Here is a 10,000-nt window from a genome sequence, read left to right as displayed (position 1 = left end):
ACATGGTGGGTGGAGTCCATGCATCATCTTTCATATCTTACATTTTATAATTTCACTTTATGTAATAAGACACTATAGGGCTGTTACCAATCCGATGAAATCAGTATTAACAAAAACAATCCTTCCACTGCAGAAGAAGCTGAAAATTATAACAGCATAAATAAGGTTAACAGTTTTATGAAGCTAAAATGTAGCATGAATGCATTTACACGGCAAATTATAACAGCATAAATAAGGTTAGGAGCTTGGTGTTTTAAATCTTTTTTTCCCCTTATTTTTATATCAAAATAGGAAATGTTGGAAAAATGCAAAGTAAAGGTACTTTTAAATATAAAAGTAACACCACCAGTAGGTGGCAACAGGAGACTGTCTTAACGAGTGAGTCACTGAGGCACATGATTGGTTCAGACGCTGATTAATTAAAGAATAAAGCAAGTGTCTGTCTTTGTGAATGGACCACTGAATCAAATCAGACGTTTTTAAAAAAGCTGAATAATTCTGTAACGAAACACCGCTGTGTGTGGCTCAGACATGTGTGACTGTTCTGCTGTGATCTTTGGAACAATTTTCATAAACTAAATCGAGCAAAAACACAACACCTGACAATATCGTACAGTATATTAACTACTGGTTTGAACTCTTGCATAAAATCAATGTCAAATTCGCCATCGTGGTTTTCAGGGAAAACTTCAGTCTCTTAGTCGTAACATGCTGTAAATATATAAACTATACCGCAGTATGTTTGTGTGTGTGCAGTTGTGTTCATTTGTTTAGATTTCATTTTTCTCTGCCGGTGCAAGTAACCGTCACAGTGACCACCGCGCTGTTCAGCTCACGCTACGATTTCTGCTGCATATGAGAAACATAACACAGCAAAAGAAACAAAAGCATCACTATATCCTGCTACTCATCTGAGCCGCGCAGTGCGGACCTTGACGCAAACACACTGTTGGCCTTTTCCATTACTAATAATATAAAAGCAATCATTAGTACTTCTTAGTACACCTTTTAATTCCTTTATGATTCTATCTGATTATTAGACAGACTTTGTATCTGTATTAGACCGACGACAGGCCGTTCAAAATAAAAGTCAAACATATCGATCAGACAGAAAAAAACTTATCAGCCGATGCAGATACTTGAAAAACGGTTGACCACTAAAAGAAACACACACACACACACACACACACACACTTATGTTTGAATTTATCTTCATCAGCTGCTCACCTTCCAGTAGTCTGATTGTAAACTGTAGTACCGCTGGTACGCCGATAACGCTGCAACACAAAGACACGCGTGTTAGAAGCGTGTGGTCATGTTAGTGTATCAGAACAGAAGAGCTTCGCGGCACCTTTTTCGGATACTCCTCCAGTAAGAGGTTGAAGTGCCCCAGCTGGCAGAAGAACTCGGGATCCACTTTTCCTTCAGCTTTCAGGATGAGAGCCTCGTAGCAGCGCACAGCCTGTGTGAGGAACACACATCACTCTCAAACTAAGACTCGAAGAATTTATGTATTATTTAATTCACTATTTCACAAGACACCAGTAAACCAGGAAAACAAAGACACTTCACACTAGCGATCAATCTGTGAGAAGTTAACGAAACCACCCGCGACGCTCAAGGCTGACCCATCATCGGCCCTGTTCAATCATCCTCAACCTCCAGTAAACAGATTAGAGACAGGGTTTTTCTATTCACCATCACTGCGGTTTCAATCAGGGATGAAACTCTGGGCCGAAGGCTGAATACCGAACCACGGTTTTTTTCACATTTTTTCACCATTGGATAAATTAAAACAGCCCAAAATGTTCTTTTTACTGTCTTGTCTTGCTTTTCAAAGAAAAAAAAAATAAATAAATCAATTACAAAACAATAATTTAAAAATATTTAAACACTGAATATTTTAACAGTCTAGCAGATATTATACCAACAAAACACAATATTATTTAAAAGTCAATAATGAAATGACAATATTTTGGTGAGACCCCCTTCTTCTATAAGGCATGCAACTGGCTAAAGACAAAAAGACGATAAACCAATCATTGCTTTATAAAGCACCTTAAAAACCGGAAGGTATACCAAAGTAATAATTGTATAACTGTAATAACTGCTGAACATTCGGTGCATCCCTAGTTTCAATTAGACTGAGTTGAAACTAGGTTAAAAACAAGCCGCTGGTGTGTAACAGACCCGGTTCGCTTCGTCTGTGACCTAACGACGGTCGTTCTGACATCATTTACTCTCGCTCTCATGCCGATCAAACCTTCATAGATCATACATGCAAAAAAGCTGACACTGCTCAAATAGGGGTCGACCAAATAGTGTTTGACAGCCGATGCTGTTCTGTGTCAGCTGCACCACAGCGATACGTTAGTTTACAGATCACAAGTGAGCCGAACCGTACGGATCAGATATGATGAGACCAGTTTGAGCAGGGAAACGTCATATTTCATGCAGTTCAGACATAAAACCCATTTCTGTCTCTGATCGCTGCAGATTCGAGCAGCGCCACCTGCTGTCCAGGAGGGAGTGGTGAGACTTGAGACGCACACAGAGCTCTGCACGGTTTTATTCTGTCACTGACACAGAAACAAGACAAATCACAGTCACATCTCCATCTGACGTAAATTACACAACTGTGATGACTTTCAATAAATAAATAACAGATCACAACTAACTTAAACCGATCACATTCAAGCCTGCATGAACATATACTGCAGATCAGAATATTACAGTGTTAGAAATCGATAAACCGATAAACTGAGTTATTGATCAGTGCAGCACACACATTAACACGGAGATGCAGTTCAGATCAAGAGACGCGAGAGGTCTGTGGAAATAAACCAAACATTACATCCACAAACAGAGAAGGACACACTGCTAAAAGACCACCACAGACACTTCACCTCCATCTGGACGCCGTTCTAGTGAACTACAATCAGCTGTGTTTCCCTCCCGGCGCAAACACTCAGACACACACACACCCGGTCCAGCACACACACCCGGTCCAGCACACACACCCGGTCCAGCACACACACCCGGTCCAGCACACACACCCGGTCCAGCACACACCCGGTCCAGCACACACCCGTCCCAGCACACACCCGGTCCAGCACACACCCGGACACACACACACCCGGTCCAGCACACACACCCGGTCCAGCACACACCACACACACCCGGTCCAGCACACAGCACACACCCGGCCCAGCACACCACCCGGCCCAGCACACACCCGGTCCAGCACACACCCGGTCCAGCACACACCCCGGTCCAGCACACAGCACACACCCGGGTCCAGCACACAGCACACACCCGGTCCATCACACAGCACGCACACCCGGTCCAGCACACAGCACACACCCGGTCCAGCACACACCCGGCCCAGCACACACCCGGTCCAGCACACACCACGGTCCAGCACACACACCCGGTCCAGCACCCACCCGGTCCAGCACACACACCCGGCTCCAGCACACACCCGGTCCAGCACACACCCGGTCCAGCACATCTAAACAGAGACGGAGAACACGACCCAGAGCCGCTCGCTACAAGAGATGATATTCTGAAACAGACAACACTAAACACCACCGGACCTCAGAATATCTCCTGTTCACTTCCACTGAAGTCACCTTCACTTATAAACAGATCGAGTCAGAAACAGAGACTAGTGTGTGATGTAAACCAGATCAGTTCAGACAGCGCTGCAAATGAAGTGAACTACAGAGAGTCACAGGGGGGTACTTCAGTAAACTATCCCATCAATGCCTGATCCTGACCACCAGTTACCAGAGGTCAAGGTCAGGGGTCAAGTGTCCTCCAAGACACACACACACCACACAGTGTTTCTGAACTGGACCGCTGCACACCGCACTCGGGCTCTGTCCACTCTCTTAGTGTTCACTCCAGCTGCTGGACTGCACAACACAGCAGCACAGGAGGCCCGGTTACCAGAAGCCTTCGCGAGGGCTCGGGACGGACGCTCTCTGCAGCGCGTTATAACGCTCCTTCCTCCCCGCCATCTTGAGCCGCCCAGCAGCCATTACCCCGCACTCCTCTGACGCGACGCCCAGCGCTGCTCGCGGTCACTGAGAGAAAATAACGCCCGCGTCTCACAGTGATCAGAGGCGCTGTCTGACCCCCCGCGCGTCACAGAATAAACACACACACACACACACACACACACGCACGCTTAGAGAACCGCGCCGCGTTCACCAGTGTTGGTGAAGCAGCGGATCGAGCCCCGACGCTCGCGTGAGCGCAGCGCTTGAGGTGCGCTTCAGCCGCGCTGCTCATGAGCAGAAAAGACCCTGGCCTCTCCTGGTCATTTCGCAACCGCGGGTGGCTCGTGGGGACAAGGGGCGGTTGATTTAGACGCGCGTGTTACCTTCACGAGCAGGGCCCATTCATGCTGGGCGCCAATCTTCATGAAGCCGCGGTCTCCGACAACCAGAGAGCTGTCCACACCACACACACACACAACACAACACACAAAACACACCCAGCGGTCAAGGGAATCAACCACACACCTCACTCCTCACCAAAACAATCAAAAGAATCCCCCAAAAGACGCTCGCCCGGGCTCCGAACCTGTCGAAGCCGGCGCCGAGCGTCACTCTCCTGCGCGCTCCGCCGCGGAGCGTCCTCCTCTGGGTTCACTCGCTTGTCCCGCAGCCATTTTCTTTCTTCTCCTCATCAGCAAGCAGCGCTGAGGACGGCGGATCAGCGGGACGCCCCCGAGAGACGACACTCCGCACGATTCTCATGAAATCGCGCCCGAGAAAACTCGAGGACAGGCGAGCTCCCGTTCGACCCAAAGCCACAATAACGCGAACTTCTTCGTACGGTTTAAAACCGAGCGCCTCCTCAGCTCCTGAAGCCCCGAGTGAAGTTGCGCTGGCCCTCCAGCTGGCCCCTGGCGTCTCTATCACATTGTTTTTGCAGGAATCACACTGTGACGCCGACGCTCGGTGTTGATGCTGCCGAACGCGCGGACCGTGCACACTTCAAAACGCTGAACGGATTCAAACAATCTCAAAGATTGCGTGTTCTACCAGCATATTAAAGTTTGTTTTAAATTGTGTAACACGGGGGCGAAACCCACGCCGTCACGCATTCGCCACAGCCCTCCCGGGCACCGACAGCCAATCATGTGCGCAGAAAACGCTAAGCGCGTCTACTGGCCCTCGTCCCAAAATTGTTGTGCTCCCGTCCTTTCGGTGATTTTCGGTACTGTAGCTATTCCTCTCGAGTGCCGAGGACCACGAAAACCTCCCGAGTGTTGTGACCGCGACGCGGGGGATTAGTTCCGGGACTCAAAACGCGTTTCCTTCAAACAGGAATTATCCAGATCGGATCCCGCTTAGCTTTGTTTATGAAATGCAAATAACAGAGGCAGCTGGGGCTTTGATTTTAAAATGGGGAAAGTGTTTCTGCCAAGCCCTTGCAGCTGATATGCCCAGTGGAAAACTGCACATCCCGTTTAGTACTGAATGTTATTCCGTTGGGCTGTGCGTTATGCGGGACATGAATCTTCACACATGCAGAATCAAATGAAGACAATAAAGTTTATCAAATTCAGAACGAACATTTCAGCATCAAATGCGCGTTTTAAGCACCCAAGAAGATACGACCACCATCCGTGTTTGTGTGGGTTTTAATTGAGATAAATCGCAGGATTCAGTACCGTACGGTATAAGGTTTTGAAACATTGACAGTGGCTGTAAGGCGGCGCGAGCGCTCGCAGCTTGTCAACCATCACCTGACGACCAGTGACGTCACACGCAGCACCCAAAATGGCGGAACAACAACAAACACATCAGAGGTGAGCGTCTCGATCAGTCAGGTTATATGAAAACTAAAATCACGTCATTCATCCGCCGGTTATTGCAGCTCTAGAGTCAATACTGCATGTTGTTCAACACGGAGCCGGTTAAGTAGCGACGCTCGTAGACTTCCGCTGCTATTCTTAAACACAAACGTGACCAAGAAATTAGCTCGCTTTCCTTTTGTTTTGCAGCGTTTCCTCCAAACACATGTGCTGGTCCAGAAGATCACTCACTGATGCACGTATGTGATAATTTTTAGTACCCAGTTAAAGGAGTTTCATCTTTATTACCGCTCATGAAGTACGGTTGCGTGTCCGATAATTAGAATCCCCATTCAAAAGTTGATTTATTTCACTTAATTCCCATTCAAAGTGAAACTTGTATATTATATTCCTTCATTACACACCAGACTGATAATATTTCAAATGTTTATTTCTTTTTAATTGTGATGATTATAACTGACAACTAAGGACAATTCCGCAATTCCGTATCTCATAATAATTAGATAGATTTTAGATTTTCTCTGGGGTTAAGGTCAGGCGGAGTTGCTGGCCAATTAAGAACAGGGATACCATGGTCCTTCAACCAGGTACTGGTTAGCTTTGGCACTGTGTGCAGGTGCCAAGTCCTGTTGGAAAATGAAATCTGCATCTCCATAAAGTTGGTCACAGCAGCAGGAAGCATGAAGTGCTCTAAAACTTCCTGGTATAACCGGCTTTGCGTTGACCTTGGACCTCAGAAAACACAGTGGACCAACACCAGCAGATGGACATGGCACCCCAAACCATCTCTGACTGTGGAAAAACTTTACACTGGACCTCAAGCAACGTGGATTGTGTGCCTCTCCTCTCTTCCTCCAGACTCTGGGACCCTGATAGCCAAAGGAAATGCAAATTTACTTTCATCAGAGCACATAACTTTAGACCACTCAGCAGCAGTCCACGGGTCCTTTTGAAGCGAGACGCCTTCTGACGCTTTCTGTTGTTCAGAGTGGCTAGACACAAGGAATGCTCAGCTGAAACCCATGTCCTGCATACGTCTGTGTGTAGTGGTTCTTGAAGCACTGACTCCAGTTGCAGTCCACTCTTTGTGAATCTCCCCCACATTTTTGAATGGGTTTTGTTTCACAATCCTCTCCAGGGTGCGGGGTTATCCCTATTGCTTGTACACTTTTTTCTACCACAGACATCTTTTCCTTCCCTCGTCCTCTAGCTTAATGTGTCTTGGACAGAGCTCTGTGAACAGCCCGCCTCTCTTGCAATGACCTTTTGTGTCTTGCCCTCCTTGCGCAAGGTTCCAATGGTCGTCTTTTGGACAACTGTCAAGTCAAGTCAGCAGTCTTCCCCATGATGTGTAGCCTACAGAACATAACTGTAGTAGACCATTTTAAAGCACTTGGCAGGTGTTTTGAGTTCAAGTAACTGATTAGATGTGTGGCACCAGGTCTTCAACATTGAACCTTATTCACACAATATTCTTAAATTTTCTGAATACTGAATTTGGGCTTTTCCTTAGCTGTCGTTATAATCATCACACTTAAAAGAAATAAACATTTTGAAATATATCACACCTGTTTGTAATTAACTGCAATATATACAGTTCACTCTTTGAATGGAATTAGTGAAATAAATCAACTTTTTGATGATATTCTAATTATATGACCAGCACCTGTACATCAGTGTGGTTTAGATGAGATGTTTCTGATCTGATTAGGGCTGTAACTCTACACATTATATACTTTATTATAATGAAACCTATATATAATTATAACATAGAAACCTCAGATAAACCATTATTGTTGTAGTCCGTAGTTCTTATATAGTCATGTTGAATGATTGTTATACATGGACAACTAATTACTCATGATTAAGAAATCTATCGTGGTAACAACACAGACGTTTGATCACCCTCAAATCCAGATAAAGTTTCTAGACTAAGATTAACATGGACATCAGTAGAATCTGATTAATTACTCATAACAAGTATCATGATTTAAAGATGTTTGTACATGAGTTGCGTTTAGAATATTCCTTCCAGGTTCATCCTTCTGAAAGCCACCGTAGAGGACAGGACGAGGCGTCAACGAGATGCTGGATCTTGACCGCAATGTGTCCCGGAGACTGCAGCAGTGGTGTAGCGCCGTGTGCGGGAGCAAAAAAAAAAAAAAAAAAAAGCTCCGGACCCATCGCCCAGAAACACTCGGTGACCACTCAGATCCTGACCGGGTGGAGCGGCCGCTGGTACTCTCACAACCCCCTGCAGGGCTGGACAATACACACATTGCATCGCCATTCTCCTAACCTGAGTGTTAGTCTGAACAGCCGTGGCGCTGCTCTCCAGCTCCTTACTACACACTCGTTGCTAAAATAATCACTCATAAGATTTGGAAACGGTTTTGAAGTGCATCACAAGGGGGCTGACAGTGAGCTGTGTTTGATTTAATCTGGCGTCATTAAAGCATTCTGAGCCCGAGGTGAATTACAGACTCCGCTCTTCTTTATCTGCGGATGAAAACTAGAGTAGAGCGCCATCTGCTGTTACAATCTGAGCTCAGACTGTTGCTCCGGAATCAGTTAATGAGCTCTTGATTCGGCTGTGACTCGTCCTGATGAGTGTGTCGTGTTGCAGGTGTGTGGGGTATCTGTTCCAGCGGTGGGGAAGATCACCGCTACAGCCGTCGGAGGAGGACTCCTGCTGCTGCAGGCCAGACCAAGAACTGCACAACAGTAAACCATTTCAGTGGGTTTCTTCATGTTTTCGAGCACAATGTGACGTGAAGGGTTTTTGTTTGTCCTGCAGGATAGCCAATCACAGCGGATACGTCCAAGTCGACTGTGAAGAAAGTGGAGAAGGATGTTAACAAGGCAAAGAGACATCTGAAGAAGAACACCAATACAGCCGCACCTGAGATCAACACGTTTATAGATCAGGTGAAAACACTCTATAATCACATGAATGAAGTTTTTGTAAATGCTGCCTTCAGTTTAAGCTTTTTATAGATTTCCTTTTCTTCAGAAGTGGATCAGCACACACTCGTGGAGCAGGGGCGCTCTGTTTGTAAAGGAATAGTTATAACGGAATACACCGCCCATGTTTTTCAGGCCACTGCATTTGTGAAGAAAAACGTTGTGGTTTCAAGTGGGATTTGTGGGTGGCTTCCTGCTTGGCCTGGCCTCTTGAGGCTGAAAGGGTGTTTTCCTGTGATACTGTGAAGAGCGTCTTCTCCCATCATGGAGCACCTGGTGATCGGCTGGGCACATAGTGTTTGATGATGTGGATGTTGATTCTTTAAACCTGAGTCTGTCTGAAACACTGGGAGTCTTCTGCTGTAAATCAGAAGGAACGTCTTTATTCTTTATTTCTCTAAGCTAATGCTTGAACATGTTTCTTGTTCTCGGTGAGGCTATGGTTGTATTTTCATGTTTGGTAAAAACATTGGGATTTCATGTTGGTTTCCTTCCGCAAGATTTCTTTCTTTGTTCACTCGGTTTTCTTTATGGGGAATGTTTGCATTGTAAATAATCACTTCTGATTCAACCTTGTGACAGCTTGGGTGGGGCATTTTTTGTGTTAAGATCAGCAAGGATATTTTATGAAATATTGCCTAACTTATTTTTTGCACTATTTATCACTGAAATTATTTCATCGGTGCTCAGTGTGGCAGAGACGGACCGGTGTGAAGTATTGACTAAACAAGTTAATTAAAAAAAAAAACGTAGGCTGTACTTTATCAGTGTTTTTCTTTGGCAAACTTTTACTTCTCTATATTCCAGAGCATACTGTCATACTTTACACTGCACTACGTTTCATACGTTTTTTTTTTTTTTTTTATTAAAAATTGAAGTACTTTCTGGTACTCATAGTAAATCTTTGAATTACTTTTAATCAAGTAAATGACAGACTGACTCTGACCCTCATACAAGCAGACACTTTCCAGAACCTTCTCCCCTCTCCGCTCAGAACATCATCACTGAACCACACCCTTCTGCACACACTTAAAGGGACGGTTCCACCCAAAAAAGGAAATTAGCCCATGTTTGACCTCACACCTCAAGCCATCCTAGGTGTGTATGACTTTCCCTCTTTTGGAAGAATCCAACTCGGAGTGATATTAATATAGTCCTGGCTCTTCTAAGCTCTCTTATTGCAGTGGGCTGGGGTTTCTGTTCAAA

At 45.5% G+C, this 10,000-nt stretch overlaps 1 pseudogene; it reads right to left on the bottom strand.

The window, feature by feature from the left end:
• The window catches only part of LOC122143600, an 18,423-nt pseudogene extending 12,298 nt beyond the window's left edge, over positions 1 to 6,125 (bottom strand).
• Positions 6,126 to 10,000: the final 3,875 nt, after the last annotated feature.

This window comes from Cyprinus carpio, unplaced genomic scaffold, assembly GCF_018340385.1.
Source record: "Cyprinus carpio isolate SPL01 unplaced genomic scaffold, ASM1834038v1 S000006459, whole genome shotgun sequence".
Taxonomy (NCBI): Eukaryota; Metazoa; Chordata; class Actinopteri; order Cypriniformes; family Cyprinidae; genus Cyprinus; species Cyprinus carpio.
Note: the sequence above shows the minus strand (reverse complement) of the source record. Positions and strands in the feature narration are given on the sequence as shown.